Genomic DNA, 26,475 nt, shown 5'->3' with positions numbered 1-26,475 from the left:
TTATTTATGTACATTATGGTATTAAAAATATTAATAGAATAAATGGTCTACAAACCATATGGTAAAAATGACATTAGTATTTCTAACGGAATTTCTTCTTAAGCTTACTGGTAGACTTTTCTTTTTTTTTTTTTTTTTTTTTTTTGTACTGGTAGACTTTTCTCATTTTGTTACATAATTTACTTTTGTAGTTAAGAATTTTCATGAAAATCTTAGTGATACATTGAAAGATCCATCTCAGTGTTATATACTCTGATATATTACTTCTATGGTATGCCATGTATACCAGGAATTGGAGAACGGTGAAATTTTTAGGTGAATGAGCATTTTCTCTTTAGTTGGCATAATTTCATTTTTTTAAAGACACATTTATTCAGCATCATGATCATACTATTACATTTAGCAATCAACAACATGAGTGCAAAAAAAAATCTACATTAAAACCCTTTGTTGGAATGCTTTACACTTTCCACAGAACAAAAACTAAAATAACCTGTTATACAATTAGTCACAAATACAGTCCTTGAGTTTTTTGCCCATACACATGAGTATTGTCTAAAACATGTCTTCTTCGTAGCAGCTAGGCCTGCCACCACTGTGCTTGGCTGAGTTCATAAATCTGTTGTAACCTGTAGCTTCCCTGTCACTTCTCTGGCTCTCCTCTCCTGCTAAGCTTTGTTTCCTGGCAGTAATTAAAACCTTCTGCTACCGCTATAGCTGCTACTGCTGCTGGAACTGCCATAACCACCTTGGTTTCGTGGTTTGGCAAAGTATTGGCCTTTTCGTGGCCGAAAGTATTTGGCCTCCACCACCATAAGGGCCAGAGCTTCTGCCTCCAAAATTTCGTCCTTTCATGGGTCCAACATTTGAGGATTGATTGTTGTAATTGCCAAAATCGTTATGGCGTCTGCCACCTCCAAAGTTGCTTCCATCATTATCAAATCCGTTATAGCCATCCCCACGGCCACCATATCCACCACCACCTCCACTGCCACCGAAGCCACCTCGACCCCTGAAGTTCCCTCCGTGACCAAAGTTGTCATTCCCACCAAAACCACATCCACGAAAACCACCAAAGTTGCCAGAACCACTTTGGCCTCTTTGGCTGCAAGAAGCACTAGCCATCTCTTGCTTCGATAGGGCTTTCCTTACTTCCCAGTTGTGGCCATTCACAGTATGGTATTTTTGAATGACAATCTTGTCTACAGAGTCATGGTCATCAAAGGTCACAAAAGCAAAACCTCTCTTTTTGCCACTGCCTCGGTCAGTCATGATCTCAATCACTTCAATTTTCCCATACTGTTCAAAATAATCTCTTAGATGATGTTCTTCAGTGTCTTCTTTAATGCCACCAGCAAAAATCTTTTTCACAGTTAAGTGGGCACCAGGTCTTTGAGAATCTTCTTTTGAGCTAGTCCTCTTTGGTTCCACGACTCTTCCATCCACCTTGTGTGGCCTTGCGTTCATGGCTGGGTCCACCTCCTCCACGGTGGTGTATGTGACAAACCCAAAGCCTCTGGAGCGCTTGGTGTTGGGGTCTCTCATTACCACACAGTCTGTAAGAATCCCCCGTTGCTTAAAATGGCTCCTCAGACTCTCATCGGTTGTTTCGAAGCTCCAACCTCCGATGAAGAGCTTCTGTAGCTGCTCAGGCCCTTCGGGAGACTCTGACTTAGACATGAGGGTGGTGGGAGGGGAGACTTTAACGATGCTTACTCAGCGGCATCCAGGGGCAGAAAGGAGTAATCTAATGAATGTATCTCAATTTCACTCTTTATATTATTTTTTTAGCTTAATTTAAAATTTCATCCACTTGGATGAAAATATTTTTCTTTCATTGTATTGTATTCTATTGTGGCTTAAGAAACCAGACACACTCGACTTTACTTGAAAGGATCCCAAAATCAGGGTCATCTTTATAAACATTGGTTCCTTGATGGAAGTTGTATAAAAAAAAACAGTTTTGGTGGGGAGCTCATAAGAGGCAGTTAATTATCATGTGAAAATACTATTATGACTGGCATTTTCTGCTTTAGGCTATCTCCTTTACCTGCGTTTTGTTCAAGTAATTTTTCTTAGCCTTTCCATACCTCCACTGGCCATGACGACCAGCTCTCTTTTTTACATCCATTGTTTTCTTTGCACTTTTTGTCCATTGTTTTTCTTTTCCTCCATTTTTTCTTTTATTTTGTCACCCTTTTATGAGATTCTTTTTGGCTTTCATACTTTTCAGATTTGGCTGTTCATTATTATTAGACAACAAGAGCAAGTCTTCATTTGGATTAACATTCCATCTTTAAGGTTCTTCTTGGCTAGATTTATTGGTGGGGTTTTCTATTCCTTCTCTTGTTGGGATCATTTCAGAGCATTGGCCATGCCTGCTGTCCAAGTGCTGAATATACACAGTGTTCCTGTAATAAAAATGAGAGCCTTTGAATACCAATTTTATTAGCTTACCAAAATGCAGATTCTCTACGCCAATTTTATATAACATGGCATTTGGATACATGGCAGTATTTTATGAAGGACACTACGTGTTGCTGCCAGAGTTTGTATCTAATCTAATGTCTGTGACTGCTATGCCAACAATATGTCTGAGTAGATTTTTAAAAAAACAAATATGACCATTATCTCCAAAGAAAGTGTTTAGTCATTACAGTTTATAATTTACATGATTGCTCAGATAAAATTTGGCATTGGAAACTCTTTCCTAAAAGTTTAACATTTCTGTGTAATTGACACATCTCTATACCATCCCATTTGACTAGAATGAGGTCACTAAAGTAATCACAAAGCCTATAACTTAGAGTTTTTACCATAGTCTCTGATACAATAAGGATCTAAGTTTCATGATAATATATGATGTGGCCAAGTAATAACCAGGCCCATTAATCTTTTATTTAAACTTTCTCTATTGTATAATTATGAATATGTGGCTTTGTTCCTAAATACATATATTTCTCGGTTAAAATATATAATTTTTGGGATTTCAGCTTGATTCCTTCATGTGAAAGTGTGTAAAAGAATTCTTTGAATCAAGTCTAGAATATATCTCTTTTGCTATGACTTTCAACTTCTACTCAATTCCAAAGCAGTTATATTTTTAAAAATATTTTATTTATTTATTCATGAGAGACACACAGAAAGAGGCAGAGACACAGGGGAGGGAGGGGCAGGCTCCCTGCAGGAGCCCAATGCGAGACTTGATCCCAGGACCCTGGGATCATGACCTGAGTCGAAGGCAGATGTTCAACCGCTGAGCCACCCTGGCTCCCCCAAAGCAGTTATATTTATAAGGCAAGAGATGATGTGATGAGATACATGGGCCCTTTCAAACGTGTTTCAAGAGGTTGGCTCTGGAGTTACTCTTAGTTCAAGCCCCAATGTCATTACTTTAATTGTGAGATATTTGGCAAACCAAGCTTTTAATTCCTGAGCTTTACTTTCCTCTTCTGTAAAATGGGAAGGATTAGGGGGATACTATGGGTGCCTACATTACAGGACTGCAGAAAGGATTGTAGTAGAAAATAATTATATCTGGCCTATGACAAACACTTGAAAATGTTAGACCTTATAAATATATTTAATATAAACATATTTTCAGAGAAATTATGTTACATTTAGAGATGAAATGTAAGAACGAACAGGAATTTACAGATGCATTTGCTGGAGAAGCCATGATTACATATGAAAGTCACAAGTAAAAGGACAGCAATGAGGTCTACTTATTCAGGTTTATCCCAGTATTTGAAAGCAGAGTATTCCTATGAAATCTCCTGTAAGCTGAAGGCATAGAGCAAAGAAGCAAATTACTATTGATTTATAAGGAAAAAAATTGGAGTGTTCCCAGACCCACAAAAATAACCTCTCTCAGGCTTTTCTGGTACCTTAGGACATATCTTGCTAACGGAGGCACAAAATAAATCGAGATAAAGCACAGATGTTCACAGACACAGTTCCGAGCTATGGCGGTCTGATGCTGAGATGCTGAGTGTGATTCCAGGGGAAGGAGCTTAAGTGAGGCCACTCTCGCTGCTCAGGGTGCGTGCTGCCTCTATAACAGGCTCACTGCAAAAGAAATGCCAAATGCTGTTTTTGGTTTTCTTCTTCTTTGTGAAAGCAAAACTCCTCTTTGGATTTCTGTCAGTTAGTAAAAACAGGTACTGATGTAGGTCTTTCATGAACACGTAACACAAACTTTGGAAAACCAGGGATGCTTGTCATATATTTCATTGGATAATCTGTCTTCCAGGATATACAATTTAATATGGTCCCAGGTGGGAAAACCTTCAGAATGTAGCCAGAAGGTCTCTGCTTTTGCTTCTCTGAATATCGCCACTGTGCTGGAGAGAAAACAAGAAATGATATAGAATGGGTTTGATTTTTTTACTATTTAGGTGCTCACTGTCTAAAATGAGTTTGTAGAAACACAAGCTGATATTCTAGAATGTATGATGCACAGAACATGATTCAGTTAGAGATGTGGTAAAGTCTATTACATATGATGACTACAAGTAACTTACTTTAATTTTAACATGATATTTTTAAAGCCTGTTACTAGGTATGTCTGGGTGGCTCAGTGGTTGAGTGTATGCATTCGACTAAGGGTGTGGTCCCAGAGTCTCAGGATCGAGTTCCACATCAGGCTTTCCTCAATGAGCTTGCTTCTCCCTCTGCCTATGTCTCTCATGAATAAATAAATTAAATCTTTAAGAAAGAATGAAATAAAATCTGTTACGCCCTGTGTGATGCCTAATATCGAAGATATTTTAGAACTATTGGAGATATTTTGAACAAGTTAAAATAATAAAAATTATAATAGCTGTCATTATTTCTGTGCACAAAATAAAAAGCAGTATAGGCTTTGAGACTTAATTTTCTAGAAATGTCTGTTTTATTAATAATTCAGTTGTCAAATATAGAATATAGCAGGTGCTTTTGACATACTTCAACCTTTTCTCTGTCCTTATAAAAGTGAGTTGAAATGTTTCGTGAGTTTGCCCTGCATGGTATTTAATAATAATTCATTTTGTAGTAATACATTATTCTGTTACAATAGGATAATGAGCCATTTAATCAATGGGAGACTAAAACATATGTACATATTCATGTCTCAATTAATCAGTCATCTAAAAATTTATTGAGGGATTCTAGAAATTGTGAGTGTTAAATATTTTCAAGAGTCTACAGTTCAAATGGGAGGACAGCGGTAATGCATATGTTACATGTAAGAGAATAATTAAATGTACCTCACAGAGTACAAAAGCCGTTTCTCAAAAACTTAAAATAACAGATAAATCTACAGTGCTGTCAACATTTTGTGCAAGTAATGCTACCTTACAGTATCTCATAGTACCTTGTAGCACTGTATCACCAGAAGAGTTATAGAGACTGGCTTACTATTTGAGGTTGTGTCAGCCAGGTCTTGCCATGTCATTGCAGCTCATGAGCATCATACCTACCTGGGTAGAGGCTGGTTTAACAATGAGTATATCAATGTCATATTTTGGAAGGCTTCATGGAATAATACTGTATTTCTCTTGTCCTATATAACTTCTGCATAAAGTTGTAATTTTGCTAAATATGAATGCATACTAGCATATAGTACATAGTAGCCGCTATAAGATGGAATGGAAAATTGGCAATCATTATTGGATCATTTTCTACTGCAAAATGCTGAGGATATGCACAGCACCACCACGTGCAGTTGTGTAATTGTGCACTGCACAGCTCTAAGGGTCACTACCTGTGTCATCATCTACAAAAAATGTTGTACCCAGGAAAACTACTATTACCAGAGGTCATAGCCCTGTGCCAGTAACTGTTATTTGCTCACTCCCCAGGGAACATTTTTTTCATTACAGATGTTTGGTAATAGAGAAGGATTCCCCAGACCAAAGTGCAGATTCAGTACAAAATAAGTGGGTAGGCTTTTCAAAACAAGAATGACTAAATCACTACAAGTGATGGTGATGATGTATGTATATTGTCAGTTGCTAACAAACCCTTTAAGGATCATATTAGCAAGATTCTGACAGAATTTTTGAAGAGGCAAGAAAGTATTTTATTTTCACTTTCTATTGTTTATTTAGGTTCTGTATTAGCTGCTTTTGAGAACTTATGTGGTGAACAGAACCTTAGGTTTTTAAGAGTCTGGGTTGTGGAAGGATTTTTAGTGAAGCCATAAGCAAACTTTCTTTTTCTTTTTTTTGTAAGCAAATCTTTCTATCCAAAATGTAATCATTATATATTAGCTTAACTCTTCTATCCTCAACTGAATTTTTACCAACTACCTCCAAACAAACTCAGTAAGAATTAAGAATATTTTTCATGATTGGAGACAAAACTTATTTGTACATTCTTGGAAAAATGCATAAAATTTATGGTGTATGGTATATTTAGGTACAACTTGGTAGGCTGAAGAACTGTGAACAGAGAAAGTAGTGTTCAGGTATGCTAACATATGCTGCATTCAGATTTGGCTGTTCCTGTTTTCCTTTGCCACATTTCTGTATAGAGGAGGGTACACATAGATCGGACTACTGTCGTGGAAAGATGAAGCAAAAACGGAAATCTTTTCTGGGTTATGTACTTCTTACTTCTTACCAGTTAAATCATTTAACTGGATCAAGATGGAGAATATTTTTTGCACATTGCAAACTCAGCTCCCTGATCTATAGTGACAAAAAACAAGAATGGTTGAATAGGTCTGGGTATTGGGTATTGGATGGTAAGGGGTAGACAGGACTTTCTGAGGCAAGGGACATGCTATATTTTGAATGTTATGGAAGTTATGTGGGTATATCCTTTTGCCAAAACTCATTAACTGTAAACATATGATGGATGCATTGTATGAAATTTATAGTTTAATCAAAGTGAGTTTTAAATACTAGATGCCGGTATCCAAAAGAAAAATTCAGGTAGAAAACATTTTTCTCTGTGTAGAGAAAGGAGGATATCACATTCTATATATTTAAAAACAAAAGGAAAAGTCTTTTGAGAATTAATTCCCAAAGAAGTGAAAATATAACTAAAAATAAAAGTGACAACATCATTTAAAAGTTTTCCAGGTCATTACATCCGTGGGTGTGGGATTATGTATGTGCCTGAAGAAATAATAGGCCTACTGCTAAGTAAGCTAAAAATGTATAATTTGTTTGCTATAAACATCGGAAAATTCTTTCTCAAAAACTATGTGGTTTTTTTTGCAAATTAGGATATTCATTTGAAGTGTTTGAACAATATGAAATATTTCTCTCATTTTTTCTTAAATCCTATACCCACTTTTCAACTGGGACTTCACAATTGGGAACTCAGAGTTGTACTTTACTGTGTATAATTTCAGATTTTAGCCACTCATTCAACAAAGATTTTCGTATGAATGAATGGATTTACAAAATAGATGGGCGCACATACACATGCACACTGCAACTTGATTTTCACTTCAGTATTTTTAAAATATTTCAAACATTACTCAGTAAGATTATGTCCAAATCCAAATTTGGTCAATTGAAAGTATATGTCTCCTCCAGAGTTTATCCCAGAGGGCTTTTGGTTGTTAACATTTTAAAGTTGTTGATTACAAAAGAATGTTACAGCAAATGTTTTAAAACTTTTAAAATACATATAAATTAGGGGTGCCTGGGTGGCTCAGTCACTTGCGCCTCTGACTCTTAGTTTCAGCTCAGGTCATGGTCTCACGTGAGGTCAAGCCATGTGTCGTGGGGCTCTGAGCTCAGTGCTGAGTCTGCTTGGTGTTCTCTTCTCTTCTCTTCTTCCCTCCCTGGGGCTGTAGAAGTGGGTTTAGGTGCCTGGTAGCCTGGTCACAGAGAAGCCTGAGAGGACTTCTACTCCTGTGAGCCCGATGGACGTGGCCATTTATATTTGGGAAATGCTCAATACACCGGGGACTGCCTGTCTATTTGGAAGGTTCATTAACTCAGCATCCTGTTCTCAACCTCTAAGCTGCATTTTGGAATCCTTAGTCCGTATTTTCATTAAGCCTTAAACGTTTTTTAATGTGCATTTGGTGCCAACTTTTTTCTAGAGCTGTATCAAAAACGAGAAATCTTGCTTCCCTCTTGCTTCCACCTCTCTCCTCTCTGGGCTTGCTCGTGCAATCTCTCTCTCAAATAAATAAAAAAAATATTTTTAAAATACATATAAATAACAAAAGATAGATTGTAAAGTTCAGTGGGTTTTGACAAATGCATACACCTGTATTCCACAATCCTATCTAGAAATTGAGCTTTCCATCTTCCCAGAAACTTCTCATGATCTTTCTCAGTCAATGGCTTTCCCACTTCACCTCACAGAGGCATCAACTGTTCTTATTTCTTTCACCATAGATTAGTTTTGTGTGTTCCAGGACTTCATATAAATGGAATCAAACTGTTTGCACTCTGTATCTAGTCTTCTTAGCTTCAAACACTTATCAGTAATCTCTTTTTTTAAAAAACTTCTGAATAATGTTCAGTTGTAGGACTGTATTACGATTTGTTTATCCATTGTCCATTGATGGATATTTGCGTTATTTCTAATTTGAGGCTTTTATGAATATGTGCTTATGACCATTTTGTACAAGGCATTTTTATGCATGCATGCTTTATCTCTTTGGGGTAAATATTCAGAAATTGCTGTGACTTAGAGTTAGTATATGGTTAACTTTTTGAGAATCTGCTGGACTCACTCCTAAAGTGGTGTATCATTTTGTACTCCCAAATGTGAGTAAATGTGAGCAAATGTGAATCTGGCTAATAGTCAATATTTTAAACCTGTTAACTTCAAAAGGATTTTGGTACCCAATATTTTACAAGAATCGTGGGTTTAAATGGAAAATTTGGCCACTGCCATCAGGGAGCTACTTTGAGCTCTCAGGGGTTATTTTGTAGGGCAAGAGTTAAATGTCAGAAACCAAAGAACAATTCAAACTTCTGTTAATTGTCAGGTGTATTAAGTTAAAGTCCTTGACTTTTCAGCTGTCCTTGGCAGATTATGTAGTCATCCCATGTGTCTTAGTATTAGACATATCTTGAAATATTATATAAATTTTAGTTGTTTAAAACAAAACATAATTTTCTCTGTTTTTCTTCTCAAAATCCGGCACAACCTACTATTTCCCACTGACTTAACTGTAAAATTCATGACCCAAAACAGAAACAAACACATGCCCTCAATTTTGTTCCAAATTTTTGAATTCTCGCCAACTCTGACATTTCTTAACACCTCTTAAGTCTTCCAGTTGGGTCTTGAGGTCATATAGACATCAGATTCTCTATCCCTTACTCACTTTAAAGTGTGGTAAATTAGTTAACAGAGAAGGAGACAATTGATGGCCATAAAATCTACACGAAGTGATTCAAATAAAGCATTTAATTAATAGATGATGGCAGAGCTGGGTTGGAGTCATTTGAAGGTTCAATTGAACTGTGTGTCCAAGACAGCTCACTCTCCTGGCTGGCAAGAGATGCTGGCTGTTAGCTGGGAACATACCTGGACTTTCCAGCATGGTGGACTCAGAGTAACAAGACTTTTTTGGGGCAGCAGGCTTCCCTCAAAGTGAGTGTTCCTGAAAAATAGATAAAAAACTGCTTGCATTTTTCTGAACTAGTGATGGAAGTTACATAGTATTACTTCTGCCATACTTTATTGCTGGAAGTAGCTATTAGCCAGCCTGCCGTCCAGGGGTGATAAATATGAATTCATGTCTTCATAGGAAAGCCATACATTTTGCATAAATGTTTTAAGCCAACATGGCAACAAATTTGAAGCCTGGAGGAAGTAGATAATTTTCTAGCAAAACGTGAATGACCAAACATGACCCACAGAGATACAGAAAGCTTGAATAAATCAAATGCCATAGAAGTGATAGGAAGAGTGATTAAAGATCAGTGATTAAATAAATGCATCAGGTTGTTCCCCAAAGTTTTATGTATTTTTTTTTAAGATTTACTTATTTATTCATGAGAGAAAGAGGCAGAGACACAGGCACAGGGAGAAGAGGCTCCATACAGGGAGCCTGATGTGAGACTCGATCTCCGGACCCCAGATCACACCCTGAACCAAAGGAAGACACTCAACTACTGAGCCACCCAGGCATCCCAAGTTTTATGTAACTTTTAAAGAAGAGAAGTATGGGCAGCCCCGGTGGCTTAGTGGTTTAGCACCACTTTCAGCCCAGGGTGTGATCCTGGAGACTTGGGATCAAGTCCTATGTCAGGCTCCCTGCATGGAGCCTGCTTCTCCCTCTGCCTGTGTCTCTGCCTCTCCCTCTGTGTGTCTCTCATAAATAAATAAAATCTTTTTTTAAAAAAAAGAAAAAAATAAAGAAGAGAAGTGCCATGTTATTTAAATCAAGGGCTCTCACACTTTAGTGAACATTGGAATCACCTTGCCAACTCGTAACCATGCAGATTCCTGAAGCTTATCCGCAGAGACTCAGGTAACTAAAGTCTAGAGTAAGGAATGATAATGTGCATTTCTAACAAGCATACAGGTAATGTAGATACCACTTGTCCAGGGATTACACTCTGAGTAGCAGTAATTTAAACCAGAAGTTAGCAAACCATGGCTGGTTGGTCAAATCTGGCCTGCAATCTCTTTTTGTTAATAAAGTTTTATTGGAATGCAGCCGTGCTCATTTACTTACATATTGTCAATGTCTGCTTTCCCAGTATACTGGTAGAGTCAAGTAGGTGCAACAAAAATTGTATGACCCCCAAAAGACTAAAATACCTACCAAGATGTTGGCCAACCCTTGCCTAAACCACTACATTAATCTAACTCATTATATTTCCCCTTTTCTAAAGTTTAGCAGACTTTTGGTGTCTTCTGTTGATCTCGTGGTTAAGATGAAAAACAAATCTGCCAAATTGCTTCATCTCACATACTATGTGCACTCAGTTTGCAAGGATCTGTATCACTGTATTGAAGATATGAAACTGTCCAAGCTCAGAGAGAAGTAATGTGAACAATTAGTGATGAATGCCACAGACACTGAGAGAGGTAACTCACAGGCCTGGTGTCTATTTCTGGACCCTGACTGTAAAATATACAAGGTTTAAGAATATTAAAAAAAAATGTTGGATAACGGGACCAAGTATGGATGTAATGCACACATTTTAAACTACACCATTAAGTATGTCTGATTTTGTTCCAACTGTTTTAGAAGGTATAATAATAATATGTAAATATTTCACAATCGTAAAAACTGAAGAAAATAAAATCGTCTTGTGATTCTAAAAAAGACAACACGAATTTGTAGCTATCAATTATTGTAGGAGTAGGGATTCCTTTTCTGAATGCCATGTCAAAGACATAGTGCAGTGTTGTTTCATGTTTTCTAAATGGATCTTTTCTCTCTGCAGTGCCTTCACCCATACTGTTCCTACCTTCTGAGCAAGTTTGTCTTCCCATTTTCAGAAATCTAAATCCGCATGGCAGTGCTCAGCTCAAAGTCTTACACTTTAGTCTTTTCTGAATCTCTCCAGACTTCCTTCCGGAGAAACAAAGGAACACACAATCTTTCAGGTGAAGTCTAACAGTCCTTTAAAAACACATGAAACAATTTTGTTTTCATTGTAATTGTTACCACATTTTATGTTATTAGGGAATGAATTATAATGAAAATAAAATTTGTTTTCTTATATTTATATATCTTAATGTTTGAAAACTAAAAACAACACCACACCTCATCACATTACCATCTTTGTCATCACCACAAGAGCTCACATTCACAAAGTGTTTTCCATATGCCAGACACGTGCTGTGTATTGGCATTATTTTTTTTTGTATTGGCATTATTAAATCGATTGATCAATCAAATGAACAGAGGGAATTTTGAAAAATCTTGCCCACATTTGGTTCTTTCCCCCCAACTTCCTTTTGAACATGTTAGTATTCTCTAATCTATTATAGACACTCAGAATGGACATTGCGTGAAAAATCAGTACAGAGAATGCTGCATTCACTTAGAGTTGTGACAAGTATTAAAAATCAATACACACTATTGTATAATTTCCACTTTTCTTTGAAGTATTCTTTCTCCTGCCCTCAGTCCTCTCTTCTCTTTAACCCTAGCTAATATAGGAGTTTTAGCATAAACATTTGTAAATCAGACTATGGTGAAGATGAATCACTAAAATATTATGTGAAATCTTTAAATATGTATCTGGAGTACAGGATTGGATGTGTCCATCTACTGGAAAGTGCATCTGTCTTTAGTGCTGAATGTTAGTGGTTCATTGGAGAATAGAATACAAGGCAGTTTTTCAACCATCAAAGAGATAAACCCATACTAAAGATTTCTTCCATGTCCTTGAAGTGTTCTTTGATTTAATCAAAAGATCTGTTGTTTGTATAATAAGAACTGGTGATGCAATTCGTTTTTTAACTTTATGGTAGTTTTGGACATCAAATGGTTTTTAAAATCAATTTATTATATTGGCTGCATATCTGCAAATTTGCTGAACCTTTTTAAATCACATTACCTCTGATAGTTATTTTCTGAGTTATTTAAGATTGTCTATATTTGAGTACATGTCATTTAAAAATAAAAATAGATAGCTTTACTTCTTTTCCAATATGGATTTTTTTTATTTGATCTAATTTTTCTGGCTACAATTTCTATTACAATGTTGTATAGAAGTAAAGAAAATAGATATCTTTGATTCCTGATCTTAGGGGGAAAGCTTTTAGTCTTTGACCTCAGTATAATGTTTGCTGTGGGTTTTTCATAGTTTTTCATATCAATCGGATAGTTTATCCGATTGAGGAAGTTCTATTCATAGTTTGTTTGAGTGCTTTTATCATGAAAAGATTTGGGATTTTGTCAAATCTTTTTTCTCCGTATATTGAGATGATCATGTGGTTTTTTTTCTTCCATTCTGTTAATGTGGTATATTACATTTATGCTTATCATCTGTGTTTTTAAAAATCTCCATTCTGTTCTTTATTCTTTCATCATTCTGCTGTCTTTGTTTTTCATTTGTTCTTTTTTTTTTCTTGTGCCGTAAGGTGTAAAGTGTGATTTTGATTTGAGACTTTTATTCTTTTTTTTTTTTTTTTAATGCAGAAGTGTACAGCTGTGCATTTCTCTCTGAGCATAGCTTTTGCTGAATCCCATAAGTTCTGGTACATTGTATTTTCATTATTATCCATTTCAAAGTATTTTGTAATTTCCTTCCTGATTTCTTCTTTGACACATTGGTTAATTAAGAATATGTTTATTTTTAGGTGTTTGTGAATTTTACCAATTTCTTCTGTCATTGTTTTTTGATTTCATTAAATTGTTCTTGAAGAAAAAACTGTATGATTTCAATCTTTTTAAATTTATTGAAAGTCATTTGTAGCCCAAAATGTAGTCTATGACTTTCTATACCCAGCTGGGAAAAATGCTTATTCTATTCTTGTTGGTAGAATGTGATATAGTTGTCTGCTGTCTGACTGGTTTGTAATGTCATTCAAGTTCTCTTTTTCCTTATTAATCTTCTTTCCAGATTTCCTGTCCCACATTTGAAATGGGGTATTGAAATCCCTAACTCTTGTTGAACTGTCTACTTCTCACTTCAGTTATTTCAGTTTGTGTGTGTGTGTGTGTGTGTATTTTCAGACTCTGTTTTTAGGTGTATATATGTTTATAGTTTTATTTTCTTCATGGATTAACTTTTTATCATTATGTAATGTCATTCTTTGTCGCATGATAATTTTGGTCATAAAGTCTATTTTGTTTGCATTAGTATAGTGACTATACTTTTGGCTATTGTTTACATGGAATATCTCTTTCAACCATTTACTTCCAATATATTTGTGCTTTGAATCTGAAATGAGTCACTCATAACATATAGTTCATGATTTTATATCCACTCTTTTCGTTTCTGCCTTTTAATCAATAAATTTAATCCAAATACATTTAATGTAATTACTGATATTTTGACATCTTTTTGTTTTCTGTGTGCCATATATTCATGTTTCTCAATTCTTTTACTATTGCCTTTTTTGTATTGAATAGTAATTTAGTAGTGTGCCATTTTAATGCAATGGTCATTTCTTGTGCCATATATATTTGAATTAGTTTCTTAATGGCTGCTAAGGATTATAATTAACATTTTAATTTTAAAGAATTTAGTTGACAGAAATACCAACTTAATTTTAATAGTGTAAAAAAAAAGCTGCACCTATATGGCTTTGTTACCCATTTTTATGGTGTTACAAATTTCATCTTTATACATTGTGTGCTCATCAACATAGATTTGTATTTATTTAAGTTATTGTTTTTAATCAGATAGAAAAAAATATACACTACAAACAAATGCATTAAAGTATAATGCTTTTCATATATGCCTATAGAGTTATATACATGATCTCCATGATTTTTTTTAAGGTTATAATCTTTTTTAAAAAATATAAATTTATTTTTTGTTGGTGTTCAATTGACCAACATATAGAATATCCCATCCCATCCCATCAAGTGCCCCACTCAGTGCCTGTCACCGCAGTCACCCCCACCCCCCACCCACCTCCCCTTCCACCACCACGTTTCCTAGAGTTAGGAGTCTCTCATGTTCTGTCTTGCTTTCTGATATTTCCCACTCATTTTTTCTCCTTTCCCTTCTATTCCCTTTCACTATTTTTTATATTCCCCAAATGAATGAGACCATATAATGTTTGTCCTTCTCCAATTGACTTATTTCACTCAGCATAATACCCTCTAGTTCCATCCACATTGAAGCAAATGGTGGGTATTTGTCGTTTCTAATGGCTGAGTAATATTCCATTGTATACATAGACCACATCTTCTTTATCCATTTATCTTTTGATGGACACCGAGGCTCCTTCCACAGTTTGGCTATTGTGGACATTGCTGCTATAAACATTGGGGTGCAGGTGTCCCGGCATTTCATTGCATCTGTATCTTTGGGGTAAATCCCCAGCAGCGTAATTGCTGGGTAATTGGGCAGTTCTATTTTTAACTCTTTGAGGAACCTCCACACAGTTTTCCAGAGTGGCTGCACCAGTTCACATTCCCACCAACAGTACAAGAGCATTCCCCTTTCTCCACATCCTCTCCAACATTTGTGGTTTCCTGCCTTATTAATTTTCCCCATTCTTACTGGTGTGAGGTGTTATCTCATTGTGGTTTTAATTTGTATTTCCCTGATGGCAAATGATGTGGAGCATTTTCTCATGTGCTTGTTGGCCATGTCTGTGTCTTCCTCTGTGAGATTTCTCTTCATGTCTTTTGCCCATTTCATGATTGGATTGTTTGTTTCTTTGCTGTTGAGTTTATTAAGTTCTTTATAGATCTTGGATACTGGCCCTTTATCTGATACGTCATTTGCAAATATCTTCTCCCATTCTGTAGGTTGTCTTTTAGTTTTTTTGACTGTATCCTTTGCTGTGCAAAAGCTTCTTATCTTGATGAAGTCCCAATAGTTCATTTTTGCTTTTGTTTCTCTTGCCTTCATGGATGTATCTTGCAAGAAGTTACTGTGGCCGAGTTCAAAAAGGGTGTTGCCTGTGTTTTCCTCTAGGATTGTGATGGAATCTTGTCTCACATTTAGATCATTCATCCTTTTTGAGTTTATCTTTGTGTATGGTGCAAGAGAGTGGTCTAGTTTCGTTGTTCTGCATGTGGATGTCCAATTTTCCCAGCACCATTTATTGAAGAGACTGTCTTTTTTTCCAGTGGATAGTCTTTCCTCCTTTATCGAATATTAGTTGACCATAAAGTTGAGGGTCCACTTCTGGGTTCTCTATTCTGTTCCATTGATCTATGTGTCTGTTTTTGTGCCAGTACCACACTGTCTTGATGACCACAGCTTTGTAGCACAACCTGAAATCTGGCATTGTGATGCCCCCAGCTATGGTTTTCTTTTTCAATATTCCCTTGGCTATTCGGGGTCTTTTCTGATTCCACACAAATCTTAAAATAATTTGTTCTAACTCTCTGAAGAAAGTCCATGGTATTTTGATAGGGATTGCATTAAACGTGTATATTGCCCTGGGTAACATTGACATTTTCACAATATTAATTCTTCCAATCCATGAGCATGGAATATTTTTCCATCTCTTTGTGTCTTCCTCAATTTCTTTCAGAAGTGTTCTATAGTTTTTAGGGTATAGATCCTTTACCTCTTTGGTTAGGTTTATTCCTAGGTATCTTATGCTTTTGGGTGCAATTGTAAATGGGGTTGACACTTTTATTTCTCTTTCATCAGTCTCATTGTTAGTGTATAGAAATGCCATTGATTTCTGGGCATTGATTTTGTATCCTGCCACACTGCCAAATTGCTGTATGAGTTCTAGCAATCTTGGGGTGGCATCTCCATGATTTCTGATGTGATATGAGTTGTCAATCTTACTGAGTTGTTTTGTTTATGGATGAATTTCTCTTCTTTTTTTTCAAGATTCTGTCTTTTGTCTTTGATTTTTGACAGTTCAATTATAATATGTTTCAGTGTGAACCACTTTGACTATATCCTATTTGGGGTTTGTTGAACCTATTGATAAATAGATTAATATTTTCATTATGTTTGGTAATGCAGTGTTATTACTTCTTCAAGTATTCTTCAAATATCTTTTCTACATCCTTCTCTTTCCTGAAACCGTAATTATATATATGTCGCTAAACTTGATTGTGTGTCCCACTGGTGTCTTTGGATCTGTTATTTATCTTCAATTTTTTTTCTTTTGTTGTTCAAATTAGATAATTTCAAACAACCTATGTTCACTCTTGCTCAATCTTTCTTTGTCTACTCAAATCTATTGTTGAGCCCCTCTGGTAAATTTTCATTTTAATTATTGTACTAGCCAAGAACAGTTATTTTTTTTCTTTTCATGACTTAAAAGTTTCATTGATATTTTTTATTTAGTGAAATATAATTTTCATTCTTTCAGGTCTTTTGACATTCTTTCCTTCATTCTTTGAACATATTTAAAATAGCTGATTTAGGAGATCCCTGGGGGGCTCAGCGGTTTGACACCTGCCTTTGGCCCAGGGCACGATTCTGGAGTCCCGGGATCAAGTTCTGAGTCGGGCTCCCGGCATGGAGCCTGCTTCTCCCTCTGCCTGTGTCTCTGCCTCTCTCTCTCTCTCTCTATCATAATAAAATAAAATAAATAAATAAATCTTAAAATAGTGATTTAATTTCTTTGTTTCATAATTACAATGTCAGGATTTTCTCAGTGACATTTTCTTCTGTTGATTTTTTTTTTTCCTGTGTGGGCCATACATTCTGTTTTTTTTAAAGCCCAATAAGTTTTTGTCAAAAACTGAACATTTTTAATATTATAATTTATAACTCTGGAAATTAGATTCCTCCCCCTCTGCAGAATTTGTTATCATAGTTTGTTTGGGTTATATCTTTTAGTGACTTTTCTGAACTAATTTTTAAAGTCTGTATTCTTTGCTGATTGTGGCTACTAAAGTCTTCTGTAACCTTTTTAGTCAGGTAATGATTACATAGAGATTTCTTTAAGTTCCTAGAACAAAGAATCATCTAGTCTTTGCAGATTTACTCCGTGTGTAGGGATACATTTCAAACATTTAGCCTGGCATTTTCCAACCCGATCTTATCCTTCACTTTTTGTTTGTGCTGATCCTTCAAGCTATCCAGATATAAGACCTCAGGCGTCCTCAATTCTTCTCTGAGCATGCACCTAATCCTGAACATGCATTTGGTCTATATTCCCAGGAATGTCTCTGAACTTTTCAAGGTGCTTCTTCTAAAAAGCATCTCATTCTTCAGCATTTCCTCCCATGGTATTTAGGTAGTCTTCTTGTTTGCCTTTATCACTGTTATCTTTCACTTTGGGCAGGAAAGATTAAAACATTTGTCTGAAAATATTTTCTGTACATGTCCCTTGGACGGCTTTAACATTAGAGTTAGGCAAAATAGAATAGACCTTTTGAGCCATTCTTATTTTTCTAAAGATACTCCATTTATTTATTCACAAGAGAAAGAGGGAGAAGTAGGCTCCCTGTGGAGAGCCTGATGTGGGACTCGACCCCAGGACCCTGGGATCACAATCTGAACCAAAGGCAGACGCTCAACCACTGAGCCACCCCAGCGCCCCTGAAGCCAGTCTTCTATGTAGTCACCAGGCAGGTGAACTAAGGATGGGTCTTTGAAAATGAAATCAGTCATATTCCCTTGGACACTGGTAGAATGCAATGTGTTATTCTCCAGACTCCTGCTGAATGAGAGCACAGAAACTGGGACAGTGGTCGTGGTGGTGGGTGGGCAGAGCGGAAGTTACACTGTAGTGGAACTCACTGTCCTTACTTAGATTTCATGAGTTCAGTTGGCACTCCTTGAATTGCTGCGGGCTTTCTGTTCATTTTCAGAGTTCTGAAAAAGGTTGATTCTGCCAGTTTCTTAGTTATTTTTATGGAGGGGCAAATTTCTGAAGTTTCTTACCTCTCCATTTTTGCTTACATTCCCTCCCCACAATCTTGTCTGTTCTGGCATGTTGTTCACTTTTTCCATTAAAGCCCTTGACATATTAATTATAGTTATTTTAAATTTATCTTCTGATAACTTCAATATCTGCATCATCTGGTCCTATTGTTTGCTTTGTCTTTCAGACTGCGTTTGTCTTGCCTTTTACGATACCTGCAATTTTTTGTTGAAAGCTGAGTATGTTCTGTTAGTAATAAGTACTGAGGTAAACAAACTTTTTATATTTATTTTTATCCACAGGTAACACTTAATTTTTTGTTTCATTGAGGTGTAACTAAAATATGGTCATATAATTTTAGGGTATACAGAATAATGACTTAACTTACAAATAGTGTAAAACGATTACCACAGTAAGTTTAATTAACATTGATCACTTCATTTAGTTACAGAAAAAAGAAAAACTAGCTTTTAATGTGAGGGTTTATGTTCATCTGACTAGGACTTAGCTGCGATTAATGATTGCTATACACATAAGTGATAAAGGCTTTAAATTCCTCTAGTGTCATATTTAGCTCTTCTGTTGACTTTGAGTTCCCCTGGTATTCCCTAAGTATTATTCTCTGTCTTCTGCTCTTTTAGCTGTAATCTACATTATTATGTGGAGTTGATGTGGTGATAATACGTGGGAATTATGGGAAAGAATTGTATTAAATCTACTTTTAGTTGACCTGTGTTTCTGGGTTTGGCTTTGACCTTCACAAGTGTTTGTCCAATGGTAAAGGACTTCCTGCTGCCTCAACACACACCACTTAAGGGAGACAGGATAACTGGAGGGAGACCAAAGACCTTCTACCAACTGGGAAAGGCTCTGGTAAAATCTTTAGCTTCAGAGAGTACGCTTTTTTTTTTTTTTTTTTTTTTTTTTTGACAATGCTCTGAGCATATTTCACTGGGATTAATCCTTTTTTTCTATCTAGAATCACAATATGATCTTTCTCTGGTCTTCACCCATCAGAACCCAGTTAGGATCTTGGTAAAACCTACTAAAGTGTCAGGACTCCCTGAGGGAGGCCAAAGGAGTGTCTCAATTCCACGCTAGTCCACACTGAGCCTCCAGTAATTCTTAAAATTACCACTTAAGTTTTTCTACCTGTTTATGTCTTCAGTTCCAAATAAGTAGATCTTGGCTATGATTCCTTTTATTGCTCTTTCTCTCCAGATCTGTCTTCAAGCTTGGTTATCTGATAGGTCCAAGAAAAATCAGTGATTTTCAATTTGTTTAGCCTTTTCTAGTTATAAGGGCAAGAGTGATGACTTCCAAGCTATTTACATATCAGAACTAAAAACAGAAGTCTGGGGGATCCCTGGGTGGCTCAGCGGTTTAGCGCCTGCCTTTGGCCCAGGGCGCCATCCTGGAGTCCCGGGATCGAGTCCCACGTAGGGCTCCCGGCATGGAGCCTGCCTCTCCCTCCTCCTGTGTCTCTGCCTTTCTCTCTCTATGTCTATCATAAATAAATAAATCTTTAAAAAAATAAAAATAAAAAAAATAAAAACAGAAGTCTGTGTCTTTATTTTTAATCTCTTATTTTTCGTGTGCTTCTATTTGGATAATTTCTATCATTTTAACTTCACGTCCACTGATCTTTTTTTCCTCAGAATTTTATATGACATTTTGCCATCCTGTGAATTTTAATTTTTTCAAAGTTAAAAAAGAATTTTTTAAAGTAGTTTCCATCCTCAACATGGGGCTGGAACTCATAACCCTGAGATGTTCTACCAACTGAACCAGACAGGTGCCCCATACTGTGAATTTTAAATATGCAATATTGTGTTTTCCACCTTCAGAATTTCCATATGGTTCTTTTATATCTTCCATTTTTTAAAAGATTTTATTTGTTTATTCAGGATAGACACAGAGAGAGAGGCAGAGACACAGGCACAGGGAGAAGCAGGCTTCATGCAGGGAGCCTGAGGTGGGACTTGATCCCTGGACCTTTGACCACACCCTGAGCGGAAGGCAGACACTCAACCACTGAGCCACCCAGGTGTCCCTATCATACATTTTTCTACTCACTATATTAATGCTTTTGTTTAAATTCTTGAGCATATTCAGGATATTTATGATTGCTATTTCAAATTCCTTCTGTGCTATTTCCATTATCTATATCATATCTTGGTTTATTTTTATTGGCTGATTTTGCTTTGTGATTATAAGTTATAATGTATTCTACTATCTTGTATCTCTGTTCTAGAAGTATCTTCAGTCAGGCAGTTCAGTTATTTGCTGATGAGTTTTTAACTTTAATTTCTTAAAAGCCTTCTTTTGAGGCTTGACTAGAGCATATTTACAGTAGTAACCTTTACATTAAGTCTAGTTTTTTTCTTTTTTTTTTCAAAAAGATTTTATTTATTTATTCATGAGAGACAGAGAGAGAGAGAGAGGCAGAGACACAGGCAGAGGGAGAATCAGGCTCCATGCAGGGAGCCCAACGTGGGACTTGATCCCAGGTCTCCAGGATCACGCCCTGGGCTGACTGCGGCGCTAAACCTCTGAGCCACCGGGGCTGCCCAGCTAGTTTTTTCTTAATATTAAAGTGTGACTGTTCTCCCTACAGAGTGCCTCAGTGTTCAACAAGGTCTCTGTATTCTGAATGAGTTCTGGGAGGTTCTGCATATAAACTTCTAGCCAATTTTTGTTTTGTTTTACTTCAGCCAATAAAATATTTTCCTTTGACAGTAATGATGAGTACTTATTCAAGACTAAAAAAACTTCCCACGAAGACTGCTAGAGCTCTTTTTCACTAAGGCTTCCTCCTTTCCAGTACTTTGTCTCACAGATTACAGCTAATTTAGCTTCTCCTGATTCTCAGCAGTGTCTCTTCAATTTATCAAGATCTTCCTTCTCTGCTTGGGACTGTCTTTCCTGTGTCTCCAGGTAGGAAGCTGTGTCAATTTCAAGGTGCATCATTTCTTTTTCTTCTTTCAAGGATCACAGTCCTGCCTGCTTCTTGTCCAAATGTATCAAAATAATTATTTCCTATGTTCAGTCAAGTTCTCTAATTCTTTATGGCAGGAGGGCAAGTTTCATACCAGTTATTCCTTCAGAGTCAGAAGCAAAAGTTCTAAATTATACTTCCATGTCATTGGATTTCCATAATGTAAACCACCATGAATTTTTAGGGCACTATGGAATAGCAAAATAACCTTAACTTTATAGAGATTTATTGGATGAGTGCTAAGGAACTTGTTAGTTTCCTTATTCTTAACCAATTTTATTCTAAAAGTAATTTCTTAATCTTATGGGTTTTGGAATTCTATGCACTTTCACATGATAATACTGTTTTTAATCATTCCATTACTTGGCAATGGATGAATTTCAGTCCCCAAATTTTCTTAGCATACATTCAAAATTAGCAAAAATAAATTGATGCAAACAAGAATAATGGTAACCATATTAATGAATATTTATGGAACCTTAATTCTGTGCTAGCCAGTGAGCTTGATGCTTTATGTAGTTTATTTCATTGAAACTCTACGCTATCTTTATTTTTTATTTATTTATTTTTTTTAAATTTTTATTTATTTATGATAGTCACAGAGAGAGAGAGAGAGAGAGAGAGGCAGAGACATAGGCAGAGGGAGAAGCAGGCTCCATGTACCGGGAGCCTGACATGGGATTCGATTCCGGGTCTCCAGGATCACGCCCTGGGCCAAAGGCAGGTGCTAAACCGCTGCGCCACCCAGGGATCCCTCTACGCTATCTTTAATAACAATTGTTCTTATTGTACCTGATATTACAAATGAAAAAACAGCTAAGGTAGGTATTATTATTATACCACTTTTATACATAAGGAACTAAATGCTTAAAATAGTCTATGTTCTCAAGGGTATGAACTTAGTTTTATCCCAGGAAAGTATGAATAAATGCTAATTTCTCTTTAAAAAAGAAAACAATGCAAATTTAATATGTATGATTTAGGATATTCCTGAAAGAGTAACCTTAAAAGCTAAAGCTAGATGCTTTCTTCAGGAGTGTGGAAAACATTTTTCAGTTAAAATTACTTGCAGTATCCATTTGAGATTTCAAAGGCTCATCTTAGAAACATGTAGCTTATCTCACGCCTTTTATTTATTTTCATTTTTATAGTTATTGACATCATTGTTTTGTGGAGACAAATATTTCCCCATTTCTAATTCCTTTATATATAAATATTTATTTATAATCAAGTGCACCATCATTTGTATTTCTCCAAAGATCTCCGTACCATTACATTCTGTTCTGTTTTACTCTAGACATGGATTTATTTATATTCCAGCACCTCCCAATTCACTTTGCACATACTGTAGTGGTATTCATTATGCATTTGTTGAATAAATGAGTAAATGCAATAAATAAGTAATGAAAGCCTGAAGTCCCATGTCTGCTCTCCAGGTTCCCTCTGCCAATTACTTACTCTTTTTGCTCACCACAGAATTCCACATCTCTAAATCACTTATAGTGTGGACGAGTTATTGCACTTCCATAGAGAATCTGAATTCCTGCATTTATTCATCTTTCCTCCCCTCTTCTTTTGACTTCTACTTCTCTGAATTACAGATGTGCACACACGTACAATACACAGACACGCAAGAACATTCATACGCTCACACAGTTTCCTTGTAATTGTGTTATAAGTTTTTGTTTACTCTTTCATAATAGAAAATTCCTTGTAGACATGAAACATAATTTTCCTTCTTCCAACACCTCACTCCTCATTTGCAGTGAATGGAATCAATGTGTTCATCAAGGATTGCCCACTCCCAAAGAAAATGCTATCTAGTATGATTTCTTGATTGTTTAGCACAGTATTCTATACAGAATTTGTTCATATTTAAATTTTTGAAAAGATTTTATTTATTTATTCATGAGAGACACACAGAGAGAGAGAGAGGCAGAGACATAGGCATGGTGAGAAGCAGGCACCCAGCGGGGAGCCTGATGCGGGATTCGATCCCTGGACCCTGGGATCAGGGCCTGAACCAAAGGCAGACACTCAACCACTAAGCCATTCAGGTGCCCTGTGTTTAAGGATTTTTGCTCCTACTCTTACTGCTGAGATATGTGTGTGTGTGTGTGTGTGTGTGTGTGTGTGTTTATCACATATGGATACTTATATATCACAAACACTGCACATAGCATTTTACTTTATACTCACTCTCTTTACAGTACAAATAAGCAGATATAATCCCAATTTCTAGAAATGTAAATTATAATATGAAGAGAATTTCAGTTTAACTGAGGCATAACGATATAATATAAAGAGAGAACACCCAAAATATTTATATTAAAGTACAGAGTAGAGTGAAATTCATTAGTGTTAGTAAAATATTATAAATTATTGTTAATTATATATACACACATATACATATATATTTCTATATTTTGGAAGTATAATGCTAATAATGTGGAAAAGGTTATAACATAAAATTAAGAACATGGTTGTGGATATCAGCTCTGGGATTAAATGTTAGCTCTGGGCATGTAAGCTGTAGGGTTGTCGGGAAGTTAAACTCCCTGATCCTCAGAGATAATACCTTTTCCATGGCACCGTTTCAATGATTGAGTGGTTAAAAGTCATTTCCCCCAAATATTACTTTTCTCTGTGTGCTTCCCCAGCTGTTCACATATTTACATTTCACCTGTTATTTACTTAATATTTCTATGAAAGTACTCATATTGGTTTTTGTATTTAAAAAGAAAGCAATAAAGAGAAGCAGCATTTTTCTATTTCATGTGGAAACTAATACATACATGTTAGTATAAGAAATTTAGTGTATTTTTGATGATATCCGTACAACTGTAATTGGGTTAATGCTAATACTAAATTAAGATGACTTAGAAGTAAATATGGTATAATTAAACTGTTCAGTAAATTGTGATTGTGATTATTGCTGATAATTAAAATAGTATGATAATAATAAAATAAATTATATTTTATTAGAAATATTTTTAGGGAGAAGATGAAATTTCACTCTGGTAGCTAAGTAAAGAAATTTGGTAAATAGGTACCAATGATTCAGGCAGTATTCTGATTTCATTTACTTAAAACCTAATGTGATACAGTGTCCCAGTTTTTGCTTTAAAATATATCAGAAGGGAAATAGATTTGGTGCTTGAGGTCCAAGCAGGTGAGCAGATTGCATTTCTGTCAAGCCTCTATGTACTGATGCTGCTGGTTCTTAGTTCACACTTTGAGTACTACTGCTCTAAGTCATTTAGTCCACCTTCCCTTGTTGTTCATTTGCACATTTACTTCTGTCTTTCAGTGAGAATAAATCTATACCTAGAAGGAATGAATCCACTTAAAGTAATAGGAGATTATTTTACATTGAGGGACTTCCCTAAATAATCTACAACAGGTTAGTCCTATTTCTTGACTTTGACAATCCATTTCACCTTCCCTAGCTCAATAATCCTAGTGATCCTGACTCAAAATAAATCTGCTATATCTACTTCTACCTATAGAAGTTGTAAGATTCCATATCCCTCATCATTGTGCTCACTTTAGCAGCACATATAAACATATCCCTTATCATTTGGAAAGACCAAAGAGCATCAAATTTATGAATGGATGGAAATGTCTCTGTGTTCCAGATGGTTCAGGCTTTGGAGAAAGTTCTGTCATTAAACGTGTCCATGGACATTAAAGGTCTGAATCATGCTCTCCCACCATGCCTATCTCCCCTGCCCCACTGAAATCCATCGTGAAGCCATGTCTCTGCTTTTAAATGGTATTTTTAGGGGTGCCTGGGTGGCTCACTTGGTTAAGCGTCTGTCCTCAACTGAGATCATAATTCTGGGTTTCTGGGACCAAGCCTCATATCAGGCTCCTTGCTCAATGGGAAATCTGCTTCTCCCTGGCCCTTTGCCCCTTCACTCCATTCATGCTCTATCTCTTTCTCTCTCAAATAAGTAAATAAAATCTTTAAAAAATAAGTATATAAATGTGTTTTTAATCATTCAAGGGTCTTAAGAAGATTGAAGAGCACCCTGGGAAGGATGACTTTGACTCTTGGCATGCACCCTACACTCAAGCCTGCCTTCTGCTCCACCTCACTACTTGTCCTACAAAAAAAGATTCTATTTTAAACTCATACTTATTACAGATTCCTCAGTTCCTCGTAATGCCTTGCAATGTTTTTAATTTTTTTAAAGATTTATTCATTTATTTTAGAGAGAGATCAAGTGTGGTCTAGAATGGGGGGAAGAGCAGAGGGAAAGAATCTTCAATCAGACTCCTCACTGAGTGCAGAGCCCCACTACAGACTCGGCCTCACAACCCATGAGAGGACCTCAGTGAAATCATGAGCTCAGCTGAAACTAAGAATCACATGGTCAACTCACTGAGCCACCCAGGCACTCCACAAATATTTTTAAATTCATTTTTCCTTAACTGTTTCCTTGATTACTAATGTTACTGCCTTACAAATCCTGTTAACTATATTTCCAATCTCTCTTTACCTAATCTTTTTCTAATGTTTTTATGTCCTATAATATAATATCAGTTGTCACTTCTTTAGCTAGCTACCATTTTTCTAAAAATTTATCTAGTTTTGTATTCTCTGGTAGCAATCTAGAGTGAACTTTTCCCATTGATTCTCTCAAGCAAGGTCCATATTTCATTGTCACATTTGATTATTGGTTTATATAATGTTTGACAGATTTGTAACTGTTTTTTTCCATGATTTCTAAAATTCCAGCTAGTGACTGCTCTTGTTTTCATTCATTTTTCATATTTTTAATAAAGATCATCTGAATTTAATTTGTCATTTGAGTTGACTTACTTAGCTCATAACCCTTATGTGATCAGGTGAATATACTCTTCTTAAGTTTTTTTATTTGCAGTTATATTTTAGTTTATGTTGATTATGCAATTTTAATTTTTGTATGTATTTTAGGGAATGCTGTTACCCTATACATGCTTAAAAGTCAAGCCTTCAGTTTTGCTGAAAGGGACAGATAACTGTATGATGGTCAGCAACTAAAGGTGTTACTAATTTTTCGGTCTTGAGCAGTCATTTTGTGTAACCACTA

General features: G+C 36.0%; 1 long non-coding RNA gene and 1 pseudogene across 2 annotated transcripts; one reads left to right on the top strand and one right to left on the bottom strand.

Moving 5' to 3' along the window:
- Positions 1-428: 428 nt before the first annotated feature.
- Positions 429-1,680, bottom strand: LOC112662944 (heterogeneous nuclear ribonucleoprotein A1-like; annotated as a pseudogene).
- A 16,898-nt stretch (positions 1,681-18,578) lies between these two features.
- Positions 18,579-26,185, top strand: LOC125753072 (uncharacterized). Of its 2 annotated transcripts, XR_007404032.1 has the most exons (4): positions 18,579-18,666; positions 24,708-24,800; positions 25,036-25,090; positions 25,407-26,185. It is a non-coding gene; the product is annotated as an uncharacterized LOC125753072 (long non-coding RNA). The 2 variants fall into 2 exon arrangements; XR_007404033.1 differs by lacking the exon at positions 25,036-25,090.
- Positions 26,186-26,475: the final 290 nt, after the last annotated feature.

Source organism: Canis lupus, chromosome 20 (assembly GCF_003254725.2).
Source record: "Canis lupus dingo isolate Sandy chromosome 20, ASM325472v2, whole genome shotgun sequence".
Classification (NCBI taxonomy): Eukaryota; Metazoa; Chordata; class Mammalia; order Carnivora; family Canidae; genus Canis; species Canis lupus.
The sequence above is the reverse complement of the archived record's forward strand: the minus strand, read 5'-3'. Positions and strand labels throughout refer to the sequence as shown.